The 10,423-nt window shown below is 40.0% G+C and overlaps 1 pseudogene; it reads right to left on the reverse strand.

The window, feature by feature from the left end:
• Positions 1-657: 657 nt before the first annotated feature.
• On the reverse strand, positions 658-8,277 carry LOC115997536 (annotated as a pseudogene).
• Positions 8,278-10,423: the final 2,146 nt, after the last annotated feature.

Genomic DNA, 10,423 nt, shown 5'->3' on the forward strand with positions numbered 1-10,423 from the left:
ATTATGTTCTACTTACTTTTATCATTTCTTTAGGTGGCAGAGAACATTTTGTATAATAATAAGTTGAATGTAGTTATATTTTCTCATATTTTTACCTCGTATCATCTCTAATGAATTTACTAAGTCCCTATGTATAAAACGTACACTATAGCCAACTATCTTACTAATAAGTCTAAGACAATCATGGATAATGGAGCGAACATACATCCGGTTCTCCTTAGAGCCCATCAAACTAGACAAAGAAAATAGAACAATCTGACTCAACCTGTACATTTAAGTAATGATTTTTAATTTTAATCCATCCTAGAACCTCCTTCATTGCTAGTGTTTCCGCCCTGAGGGGCTCTTGAATACACCAAAGGGGGCCATTACCAACAACTTCAAACATTCCTACACCAGAAAAGAGGGCAAAATCGTAAGTGGAACCACCGGTAGACAGAGAGATACCGGCATCACTGGCTAGTACAGCTCATACACGGTGTGCATAAGGATAAGCACACAAGACATGCATGAAATCTCTACCCTTCTTAGCCTAAGATTAACAGTGGTAGGTAAGATATTCTTGCGAGCTCTCCATATAAAGTTCCGACTCTAGATACGCCCCACAAACTTTCCTCTTCCGTTGCATAGTCCCCCATTCAATATACTTACATTGTATCATCACATCAAATTTTATTCCGTGTATGTCAACACATGGTAGCAATTAACATTATACTGACACCACACTGCTGAACAACAGCAACTACTCCCTTTTATAAAAAGGAATTATATCTCACCCTTTCAAATGTTTATACATTATTTCTCACCCTTTCAAATGTTTATTAGCGAAATAAAGTCATTAACTTATTTTGAGTTTATAAATCAACCAATTAAATATTACCCTATACTTCATACTCATTATTACGTGCATTATCCAAAGCGTCATACTTAACGACTAATTCATATATTATAATAATAAATAAATATTATTCAGCCACAACAATATACTGCAATTTTTTGGTTTCATAGTTTGGATGAAGCAGTAGAAACAGCCTGCGCAACCAGTTCTCTTCTCAAGATCTTTCCGGCGGGAGATTTAGGAATCGCGTTGATGAATGAAACGCGTCTTATCCTCTTGTAAGGTGCAACCTGCAAAAAATATCAAGGATTCAAAAAAAAAAAAATCTCTTTGGATTACCAAAAAATTCGTAGCCACTTCTCAACAACCGCTCTTGTGTAATAAATTCATTGGCGCAATGAATAAATGAATGCTCAAAACATTCATGAAAAGTTAGAAACAAGTGGCATAGTTTGCGTTTAATTTGCTCTAATTTACAAGAAGCTAGCAAGAATCCATGCGTGAAGGTTATAATGTGTTTCAATTCATTTCAACTAAAATTTTAAATTGATAATCGAACTATATGTTACCCTAGCAAATGCATTTTAGGAGTATAGATAGATATTATTTGTGTTGTGAAGTAAATATATAGCATGCCTGTTTTGCAATAGTATCCATAATCTGAGTTTCTGTGATGTTGCTTCCAGGTTTTCTCACAACATAGGCCATTGGAATCTGTCCTGCTTCTTCATCAGGATATCTGCAGTACTCAGGTAAAAATGAATCATTAGATTAGAGCAAGCTCATCACAATTGATATTTAGAGAAGTTCTTTTAAGACCAAGGAAAGAGAAGAGGGGAGAGGGAAAAAACCAAAAAAAAAAAAAAAAAAAAAACCATTATTTTTTATTGTTCAGGTGGCGCATGCACTCCCAATAGGTGCATATAATGCGAACAACAAATAAATATCTTTGTTGTTTTTTAGTGGACCTCACAAAAAGTTAGTTCGAGCAACTGTTTCTTTTCTCTCTATCTTCTACTTTTTTTTATCCTCCACCTTTACAGGACTCCACAAAAAATCACTATTAAAGATGCTCCAAGTTAGACTAAGACAACAAAAAACACACACGCACAGCTTTAGGAACTTATTAGAAATTGAACGATAATCAAAAGCTTTATAACTTTTAGGCACTAACTTTTCAAGTATGTGTGTCAAAGACTATATGTATGTTTCACCTCAATTCAAGACGAAATGTGGGGACAATAAATGCTAAACCAGAAAAATTGATAAACAAAAAAATGCCAGAGAGTACCTTAATCAACATGTGCATTTCAGTGTACCATAATTGCTACACTTACTTTTTGAATCTATACATATGTACTATGCACAACTTAACCCAGTTGTAATGTTTCTGACTTAAAAACTGATTGTTTGTTGCATTCTAATTACAGTACGTACTACTTACCATACTTGAAAATGAAGCTTCTATAGATACTTAGCATCTCTTAAACGAATTGGACCAGACTCACCCGTACTGTGGCGGGTTAAGCCAACAAATTTGGTCCACAAAGTGTGCCTCACGATCTCACAAGCTTCGCTAAATAAATAAGGTAAAATGTTGTATGTTTATTCTTGCATTATGTACTTTTAAAACAACCTTATGTTTTAAATCATATCATGTGTATGTATTCAAAAAAAAAAAATCATATCATGTGTATATTGTCATTGATTTTATATAATAAAAATTAGTACACTATCATATTAAAAAATAATGAATACAAGTTATGATTATAAAATATTTATAAGTAAAAAATCACTATCCTTTAAAATATACTCTGTAGTACATAAAAGTTAACTTATTTTTCCTATTTATATATTATTAAAATAAGAAAAAATGTCATTTTCCCATCCTAAGTTTTCTTAATATTTTCTCTTCATAATGTGACTTATATTCATTGGATGTCATGAATTAGTTGATCTCACACACATTTAATTAAACACTAAATAATCTCGATGAGAAATTGGGTAGAAAATTTTAAGAGTGTCTAGCATTACTCAATTCTTTCTCCTTTATTTATTTTCTTTAGTAATTTTAGTTTTAATTTTTTAGTAATATTTTTAACGTAATTTCTAAATTTTTCTAAAATAAAAAAAATTAAATATATAAATTGTATATAGCAAAAATGGTTCTTCAATTTTTTTTTTCAAAATTAGCTTAGCTTGTAGACTAACTCACCAATCCGCATGAGACAAGTTAGGACTATACAAATCTAGTTAATGGACTGGCCAACAAATCCGAGCTCGTGGTGTGGCAGCCTAGCTTTCAATGACACCTCTAATCACACGTTTCCCGATAAAGTAATATTCACCAAACACAAAATGCACGCCCACTCTAGTTTCAAATCCAAAGTATTGCAAAGTTTTAGGGGATAAGAGAAGACAGTTGGAAACATACGGAATAACAGCGGCATCAGCAACATCAGGGACTGACTGAAGCAGATGTTCTAACTCAGCAGGAGGAACCTGAAGATTGTTCCGATCCATAGGAGAAACAAAAGTTTTTCTTATGTGAATGGTAATAGGCGGATCCAATTAACCATTGAGTTTAATTACTCACCTGATAGGCCTTGTATTTGATTAGTTCCTTCAACCTGTCCACTACAAACAAGAACCCTTCCGAGTCGAAATAGCAGAGGTCACCCGTTCTTAGCCATCCTTCCGAATCCAATGTTGCACAAGTGGCAGATCTGTCGCCAACATAACCTACCATCAAACAACAGTAAATGACTAAGGGTTACTAAATTAGTTTCTGGTTATAGTAAACGATTAAAGGGCCGAGTAACTAAATTAGTTTCTAGATGGAAAATTGTAGGTGAGGATGTAAAATTAAGTCCTAACAATTGCAGTGCAGAGTTTATCTTTTTGTGAATACTAGACACTGTTTTTCCAGCCGCTAAATCACTGCGATTTATCTCTCTATAATTCGGTCGGAACCAGAGTGAGGGACCATGGGGCAAGAGGTTGCCCGTTTTGTGGGCAAGCAAAGGATATGGGTTACTAAATTTGTTTTTTTTTTTTTTTTTTAATAAAAAAAAAAACTAAAAAATAGGCATCAATGAAACAACCAAAAATTATTTATACATTATTTGGGCCTCTTTTGTGGGCAAGGACTAAGGGTTACTAAATTTATTAAAACTGAGCCATCAATGAAACAACCCAACATTATTTACACATTTTTGTGTTACTACAGTTTCACCTTTCATGACTAAGGGCCCACGTAGCCATAGCTCGCCACGATGACCGGGAGGCATTGCTTCCCCAATTTCAGGATCGACTATCTTAGCTTCCAGGCTTGGATAAATGCGGCCAGCAGAACCATGCTTTTGACATTCCTCAGGGCATATCATCCCTGTTGTCCCGCCGGTTGTCTCAGTCAGACCATAACCCTATCATTATCAAGAATACAAGTATTTAATTAGATGCTTAGCATTATGAGTTATTCAAATCAGTATGATTTTAAACTAGATATAGTCAAAATATGTAAAGTTTAACCTTTAACTCATACATTTTTCACCAAAAACATGTTAAGGTATTCAAATTAGTATGATTTTGAACTAGAAATGTAATATATTTTGACAACTTTTACGTAAAATAGATTTCGAAAGGACAGAATCGGACAAAAACATAATCATGTGCCCATATGACAAAAGTAATGCGAACCAAATTTAAGGAATGATGTAATAATGATCGGAGTAAAAGTAAAAAATTAGGAGTAACTCTTTAGCTAACATTTTGGGGATAAGGCAATCAAATCCATATGATTTTAAACTAATAATGTAACATGCCAAGCACCTTGTGCTCAAATGGCATGTAGTGACCTCCCTCAAATGAAAGGTCATGAGTTCGAGCCTTAGTCAATAGAATTGACTCTTTGTGCTTCAACACGTTGAGAAAAGTATGTATGAACAGATACTACAGTTATATTTTAAAAAAAAATTAATTTGAAAAGTTTAAGCTTATTTTTTGGATCTTATTAATTCTATAATGAAATAGTAAACTTTGTGCACGTAAGTCGTGACGACACTGCCATGCTGACTTTCGAGATTCAAAAGCATGGAAAAGTATTATTCCCCGGCGGTTAAAAATTAAGACCGTGCAAACACGCGTACGTACCTGAGCAATATCCACGTTGGGGAACCTGGCCTTGAACCGTTCCCCGACCTCCCTTCCAAGCGGAGCGCCGCCGCAGGCCAGAATTTTGACGGAGCTGAGATCGTACTTGGCCACCAAATCAGACTTCGCCATGGCCACCACCAGCGGAGGCGAGACGGGGATATACGTCACCCTGTACTTCTGAATTGCGGCGAGCATCTTCTCGAAGTCAAACCGCCCCATTATCACCGCCGTCTCTCCCATGGACACGGCTCTTAGAAGCATGAAAAAGCCGAACACGTGAAACAGCGGCAGCATGAGGAGCGTGACCGGTTCCTCTTGCGGAGCTGTAGAATCGCCGTCGATGAATCTGGTGTTGTACAAGGTGGACATCAGAGCGATGTAATTCCGGTGAGTCAACTCGACGCCTTTAACTCGGCCGGTCGTACCGGACGAGTACAGAACGGTTGCCGTATCGGACTGGAGAACTAGCCGTCGGTCGGAAGAATCGTCGTGGTGAGAAGTGGGGCCGTCGAGCATCGCAGAAAAATCGGATGAGTCTAGAATAACTGTCCCGAACGGTAATTTAGGGAGTTTGTTGGAAGCTGCGGAAGTAGAGAAAGCGACGGCGGGTTTACTGAGTCGGACCATGTGAGCCAACTCGGAGCGAGTGGAGAGCGGGTTAGCAGGCGAAACGACGACGCCGAGCGAGAGCAGGGCGAAGTACAGAACCGGAACGTCGAGGGAGGTCGGAGACAGAACAAAAGCGACGTCGTTTCTCGCAAGAGAAGGAAACCGGGCCCGTATAGCCCCGGCGACAGCGCGGATCCGAAACAGGAAATCGGAGTAGGAGAGCTTCCGATCGGTGGCGGCGTCAATAATGAAGGTGTCGGCAGCGGCGGTAGCCGGTGAGCGAAGCAGGGAGATTGCATATTCGGCAATGGAGAGAGGCTCGTCGGCGGGAGGGAAGGAGACCGGCTGTCTGAGAGTCTGAAACGTTTTGGTCTCTGAGCAGTAACCACTGGTGGGGTCAACAGCACCTGGCACCGCCATTGATGACAGCTTGTCGTGGTCCTCTTCCTTCACACCGAAATAATAATCAATGAAGAACGAAACCAAAAATGCTAATCAAGACATTGGCATGAATCGTCTGATAAACTGATAATGAACGGATGGAAGAGGAAGCTATTTATCTAAACTCTGGCGAGTACACATATACAAAACATGATTTTCATCACAATTCAGAACACATGATTCTCGAATATCGGATCAATATTTGTTTTATACATTAAGCTACTCTGTACAATTTAAGTTAAACTAATCATAACTTCTTAGATCCCCTGCAGTTGGAACTTGGAAGAGAAAAATCGCCAGTGTGCTATCAGTCCCTACCTCCTCACTTTATACAATCTACAATTTTATTCACTCTTTGCTTATAAATCTACAATTCTAGATACCATTTATTTTATTGTGGCCTGCTAAAATTATAAACTTGATTTCACTTAAAGTTAGAATTGTCAAAACGAGCTTAACTCGCTAGGCTAGCCAGTCATGTCAAGCCAAAAAAGCAGTGTGGGCTTTGAATTTTATGTCTCATATAGGCGTGCTTTGCGGACCAACGTGAGCCTGCCAAGCCTGCCTAGTATGTAGACATTACTAGTATTAGTGTATATATACATCATTTTACATAATTATAAATTTAAATATATGTTAATTGATTTATTAACATTGAAAAAAATGTATTAGTAAATAGTACATTGTATAAATTATTTGTTATTGCGTTACAGATTCACATATATAAAAGTATTTTTGATGAAATTATTCTTTTGATACAATTCAAACTTATGTTTATTACATAAAAATAAACACAATACATAACTTATAAGTTATAATTAAATTGCATTCTAGATCTTATAATATTATTGCTTCCTTAGGTAGCTAAAATTGATTGATCATTTTTCTATTTAGTTATTAACTTGAGAGTTGGTTGAACAGATACTACATGTAAGTATGTAACAGAGTGGGTTGAACAGATTCTACATGTAACAGAGTCAATAAAACTTGGAGAAATTATTATTCTCCGGACATTGTGGTGGTGAAGACACTGCCACGCTGACTATGGCAAAAGTATTATTATCCGGCGGTTACAAATTAAGCGCGTGCAAACACGCGTACCTGAGAAATATCCACGTTGGGGAACCTGGCGTTGAACCGTTCGGCGACCTCCCTTCCAAGCGGAGCGCCGCCGCAGGCCAGCAACTTGACGGAGCTGAGGTCGTACTTGGCCACCAAATCGGACTTCGCCAGGGCCACCACCAGCGGAGGCGAGACGGGGATGTACGTCACCCTGTACTTCTGAACTGCGGCGAGCATCTTCTCGAAGTCAAATCGCCCCATTATCACCGCCGTCTCTCCCATGGAAACCGTTCGTATAAGCATGAAAAAGCCGAATACGTGAAACAACGGCAGCATGAGGAGCGCGACTGCTTCTTCCTGCGGAGCTGTAGAATTTCCGTCGGTAAATTTGCTGTTGTACAAGGTGGCCACCAGAGCGATATAATTCCGGTGAGTCAACTCGACGCCTATGACTAGGCCGGTCGTACCGGACGAGTACAGAACGGTTGCCGTATCGGACTGGCGAACGAGTCGTCGGTCGGACGAATCGTCGTGGTGAGAAGTGGGGCCCTCGAGCATCGCGGAAAAATCGGCTGAATCTAGGATAACCGTCCCGAGCGGTAATGAAGGGAGTTTGTTTGAAGCTGCGGAAGTAGCGAAAGCGACGGCGGGTTTACTGAGTCGGACCATGTGAGCCAACTCGGAGCGAGTGGAGAGCGGGTTAGCAGGCGAAACGACGACGCCGAGAGAGAGCAGGGCGAAGTACAGAACAGGAACGTCGAGGGAGGTCGGAGAGAGAACAAAAGCGACGTCGTTTCTCGCAAGAGAAGGAAACCGGGACCGGATAGCCCCGGCGAGAGCTCTGGTCCGGCGCAGGAAATCGGAGTAGGAGAGCTTCCGGTCGGTAGCGGCGTCAATAATGAAGGTGTCCGCAGCGGCGGTAGCCGGCGAGCGCAGCAGGGAGATGGCATATTCGGCAATGGAGAGAGGCTCGTCGGCCGGAGGCAAGGATACCGGAGGTCTAAGACTCTGAAAGGTCTTGGTTCAGAGCAATAACCATTGGTGGGGTCAACAGCACCTGGCACCGCCATTATTGACCACAGTTTGTTGCGGTCCTCTTCCTTCGCCTAAATAAATAATAATCAATGAAGAACGAAAGCAAAGATGCTAATCAATACAGATTTACAATTTTGACATGAATCGTCTGATAAACTGATAATGAACGGGTGGAAGAGGAAGCTATTTATCTGAACTCTGGAAAGTACGCACATATAAAACATGATTTTAGGGAGTGTATTCAATTAATTGCAAAAAAATTTTAAAAAAAAATGTGTGTATAACTTTAACCGCAATTTGGTTCACAGAATTTGGAAGGAATAGAAATACAATTCTATAAGGAATGAAATATGTAAGGAATAGAATAGGATGAGAACTGAATATTGTATTGATTCAATTGAATAATTACAATGATGAGAAATAGGAGATATATATACTAGGGGAGTCTCAGGTAGAGTAGGATAGCTAGTCCTAACGTGACTCAAACTCAGAGAGTCCTAATACTCCCTCTCAAGCGCAGGGTAAACTACTAACATGAAGCTTGTCCCTAAGTAAGAAAAGAAAATCTAGGACTAGGCAAAGCTTTTGTAAAGATATCAGCTAATTGATCTTTTGTGGAAATAAAGTTAACCTGAATATCTCCATTGGCAAACCTATCACTAACAAAGTGGTAGTCAATCTCCACGTGCTTAGTTCTTGCATGAAAAATTGGATTCGCACACATATAAGTAGCACCAAGATTGTCACACCATAATTTGGGAGTAAGGATGCCATCAATTTTGATCTCACGCAGCAAGGACATGATCCATATGACCTCAGCACAAACATCAGCCAAGGCTTTATACTCAGCTTCCGTGGATGATCTTGCAACTGTCTTCTGTTTCTTGCACACCCAAGAGATAAGATTGGTGCCAAGAAACACTGCATACCCACTAGTAGATTTACGGTCCTCAGGACAACCAGCCCAGTCAGAATCAGAGAAAGCATGAAGCTCTCTAGAATTTGACTGAGTTACACGCAAGCCGAATGAGAGGGTGCCTTTGACATACCTGAGCACTCGTTTTAGCTGCTCCCAGTGAGACAATGTTGGAGCATGCATATGTTGACACAGTTGATTGACCGCAAAGGATAAGTCTGGTCGTGTAATTGTGAGAAACTGGAGAGCACCAGCCAAACTCCTGTATTTCGTTGGATCTTCATATGAATCTGAATTAAGCAATGGAGTTTTCGATGTAGAAATAGGAGTGGCGAGAGATTTACAATCAGTCATTCCAGCTCGTTTCAAGATGTCTGACATGTACCGCTGCTGAGAAAGAATAACACCATTGCTAGTTTTGACTAGCTCAATTCCAAGAAAGAAACCAGGTTCACCAAGATCTCTAATTTTGAAAGCATTAGACAGTTTAGAGAGTAAATCAGACACTAGTAGCTCATCAGTCCCCATTACCAAAATGTCATCAACATATACTAAAAGATACACACATGCAGAACCACGAGAGTAATAGAATAATGACACATCAGTCTTTGAAGCTATAAACCCAACAGAGAGTAAAAAAGTATGCAGCCGATTAAACCAAGCTCGTGGGGCTTGCTTTAAGCCATATAAGGAACGCCTCAACAGACAAACGTGATCAGGCAATTGAGCATCAGCATACTCGGGTGGTTGACGCATATAAACAGTCTCAGCCAAATCACCATTCAAAAATGCATTGTGTACGTCAAGCTGCCTAACCACCCAACCTGAGGAAATAGCCAAACTCAAAAGCAATCTGACTGTAGTGGGTTTCACAACCGGACTAAAGGTGTCAAAAAAGTCCTGACCAGGAACTTGATTAAACCCTTTCGCCACAAGTCTCGCCTTATGCCTCTCTATTGAACCATCAGCTTTACGTTTAGTACGAAAAACCCACTTACACCCAATCACATTCATACCTGGGCGAGGAGGAACTAGAACCCAAGTCTGATTGTGCAAAAGTGCATTGAACTCCAGATCCATTGCCTCTCGCCATTCAGAAAATTTAATTGCCTGAGTGTAGCAAGTGGGCTCGGTAGGACATGCCTGAGCAGAGAGAGCCAAAAGTGGAGCCACAGACCGACTCCTCGTAGCCATTGCATGGGAGCGAACAGTCGGACGTGTGGACTTGCCACGGGGTCGTCCTCTTTGACGAGTAGGAGCAGCAGTGGTGGTGACAGGAGAATCAGCCTGAGCAGAATCAGCAAGAGAAGATGGCAATACTTGTAAAACCGATTCAGCCCACGGCTTCTGCACAGAGGGAGGAGATG

This window comes from Ipomoea triloba, chromosome 11 (genome assembly GCF_003576645.1).
Source record: "Ipomoea triloba cultivar NCNSP0323 chromosome 11, ASM357664v1".
Classification (NCBI taxonomy): Eukaryota; Viridiplantae; Streptophyta; class Magnoliopsida; order Solanales; family Convolvulaceae; genus Ipomoea; species Ipomoea triloba.